The following is a 3,247-nucleotide window of genomic DNA, read 5'->3' on the forward strand; positions in this document are numbered from 1 at the left end:
TGTCCCAGAAAACTTCTTATTTCTCTAACGGTTTTGGGAGGTTGAAGGTTTTCGATAATTTCGATTTTTGCTTTATCAACTTCGATTCCTCTATCGGATACGATGTGTCCAAGTACAATTCCTTGTCGAACCATGAAATGGCATTTTTCCCAATTAAGGACTAGGTTTACGCTTACGCATCGTCTAAGCACCATTTCAAGGTTTTCTAAACATGTTTCAAAACTTCCTCCACAGACAGAGAAGTCGTCCATAAAGACCTCCATTATTCCATCTAGGAAGTCGGCAAATATTGCCATCATGCATCTTTGGAAGGTCGCGGGTGCATTGCAGAGTCCAAAAGGCATTCGTCTATAAGCGAATGTACCATAAGGACAGGTGAATGTGGTCTTCTCTTGGTCGTCAGGGTGGATAGGAATTTGGAAAAATCCGGAGTATCCATCCAGATAACAAAAATGTGAGTGTTTAGCTAAGCGTTCGAGCATTTGATCTATGAAAGGTAAAGGGAAATGGTCTTTTCGGGTAGCTTTTTTTAGCTTCCTATAGTTAATGCACATTCTCCATCCAGTTTGGGTACGTTGTGCTACAGATTCTCCTTTTGCATTAGTGATTACAGTGACTCCTCCTTTCTTTGGTACGACGTGAACGGGGCTAACCCATTTACTATCGGATATAGGATATATTATTCCAGCTTCTAGCAGTTTTTGGATTTCCTTTTTAACCACATCGCTCATAATAGGATTTATTCGCCTTTGATGTTCCCTAGAGGTTTTACTATCGTCTTCGAGCATAATGCGGTGCATACACAGAGAAGGGCTTATACCTTTCAGATCTGATATGTTGTATCCTAAAGCGGTAGGGTATTTTCTTAGGACATTAAGTAATTTTTCAGTCTCGGTTCGCCCTAAGTTGGCGTTCACTATAACTGGTCGGTTTAGTTCTTCGTCTAGAAATTCGTATCTAAGATCGGTAGGGAGTGTCTTCAGCTCTATAGCAGGTTTCTTTGGTCCAGGTATAGGATCAGGGGTTAAAGCTAAGCATTCACTAAGGTGGTTATCTTGATATTCCTCACGCCAGTTGTCATCTTCAAAAATTGGCGGCATAGGAATTCTTAGGGTTTCGGTTTCCTTATTTGGTTCGGATTTTATTTCCTTGACACACTCGTCGATTATGTCAGCAGAACAGCATGTGTCAATTATAGAAGGTGCTTTTAGGAATTGGGAAAGGATAAATTCTATTTTCTCTTCTCCTACTTCGAAAGTAAGCTTTCCTCGCTTTACATCTATAATTGCACCAGCGGTCGCTAAAAATGGTCTTCCTAAAATGATCGGGATGTTAGAATCTTCTTGGATATCCATAATGATGAAATCAGTCGGGATGTAGAATTGACCTACACGAACAGGGATATTCTCTAACATTCCTACAGGATATTTAACTGAACGGTCTGCTAGTTGAAGAGACATTCTTGTTGCTTTAAGCTCACCTAGATTGAGTTTCTTACAGGTCGAAAGAGGCATCAAACTAACACTAGCTCCTAGATCGCACAAGGCTTTCTCTATGATGGTTTTTCCAATTACGCAGGGTATAGAGAAACTACCAGGGTCTTTCAGTTTTGGAGGCATGTTGTTTTGGATGATAGCGCTACATTCAGCGGTAAGCGTTATAGTTTCGTTATCCTCGAGTTTCTTTTTGTTTGATAAGATTTCTTTTAAGAACTTAGCGTACGAAGGCATCTCAGTTATGGCTTCTGTGAATGGTATGGTTATGTTTAATTGCTTCAGAAGTTCTACAAATCTTTTAAATTGCGCTTCGGTTTTTGATTTGGCTAATCTTTGAGGGTAAGGAATTGGTGGCTTATAAGGCGGGGGTGGAACATAAGGTTTCTCTTTTTCGGGTTCCACTTCGTTATTGTTCTCTTTAGTCTTAGCAGTTTGTTCGTCGGTTGTTTTCTTTTGGGTTTCCTTTGGCTCTTGTTGTGACATGGGTACGTTTTGGGTTCTAGGATCTATGGGTCCATCGTAATTAGTTCCACTTCGTAGTGTTATCGCGTTCGCATGTCCTTTAGGATTAGGTTGTGGTTGAGCAGGAAACGTGCCAGCAGGGGCAGCAGTAGGTGCTTGTTGTTGAGCTACTTGTGAGATTTGAGTTTCTAACATTTTGTTATGCGTAGCTAAAGCATCTACTTTGTTCGATAGTTGTTTTAGTTGCTCGCTATTGTGGATGTTTTGATTCAGGAAGTCTTTATTGGTTTGTTGTTGGGAAGCTATAAAGTTCTCCATCATGATTTCTAGGTTTGACTTCCTAGGGGTGTTTTGAGCAGCTACAGGCGCTTTTTGGTAGCCAGGTGGTACAGCAGGTGCTTGTCCAGGCGCGTACAACGCATTGTTGTTCTTATAAGAAAAGTTCGGGTGGTTTTTCCATCCAGGGTTGTACGTGTTAGAATAAGGGTTTCCTTGAGCGTAATTTACTTGATCAGATGGGACTCCAGTCAAGAGTTGGCATTCAGCAACTACATGCCCAGTCAATCCACAGATCTCGCAGTTAGGTGCTACAGCGGCAGCGGTGGCTGAAGGAGTGATGGTTAAATTCTCGATCTTTTGAGTTAAAGCGTCTACTTTAGCGTTAACGCGGTCTATACCACTAATTTCGTACATTCCTCCTTTGGTTTGGGCTTTCTCTAGAGCGGCGCGTTCTCCTCCCCATTGGTAATGGTTTTGTGCCATGTTCTCTATGAGTTTGTATGCTTCATCATGGGGTTTGTCCATTAATGCTCCGCCAGCAGCGGCATCTATAGTCATTTTAGTGTTATATAAGAGACCACCATAAAAGGTATGGATGATCAGCCATGGTTCGAGTCCATGATGAGGGCATATTCTAAGCATGTCCTTGTAACGTTCCCAAGCTTCGAAGAGCGATTCGTTATCTTTCTGGGTAAATCCGTTGATTTGACCTCTAAGCATAGCAGTCTTGCTAGGCGGAAAGTATCTTGCTAAGAATACTCTCTTCAATTCGTCCCACGTAGTTATGGAATTGGAAGGCAGGGATTGAAGCCACGCTCTCGCTCTATCTCTCAAGGAGAAAGGGAAAAGGCGTAATCGAATAGCTTCGGAACTAACGTTGTTGGCTTTGATAGTGTCGGCGTATTGCACGAACACGGATAAATGGAGATTGGGGTCGTCTACAGGGCTTCCAGAGAATTGATTCTGTTGAACAGCTTGGACCAGTGAAGGTTTCAGTTCGAAATTGTTTG

The 3,247-nt window shown here is 42.0% G+C and overlaps 1 non-coding gene across 1 annotated transcript; it reads left to right on the forward strand.

Annotated features, from left to right (window-relative positions):
- Window positions 1–2,850: 2,850 nt before the first annotated feature.
- LOC131615320 (small nucleolar RNA R71) lies at window positions 2,851–2,957 on the forward strand. Its single transcript, XR_009287741.1, has one exon. It is a non-coding gene; the product is annotated as a small nucleolar RNA R71 (small nucleolar RNA).
- Window positions 2,958–3,247: the final 290 nt, after the last annotated feature.

Source organism: Vicia villosa, linkage group LG6 (assembly GCF_029867415.1).
Source record: "Vicia villosa cultivar HV-30 ecotype Madison, WI linkage group LG6, Vvil1.0, whole genome shotgun sequence".
Lineage (NCBI taxonomy): Eukaryota > Viridiplantae > Streptophyta > Magnoliopsida > Fabales > Fabaceae > Vicia > Vicia villosa.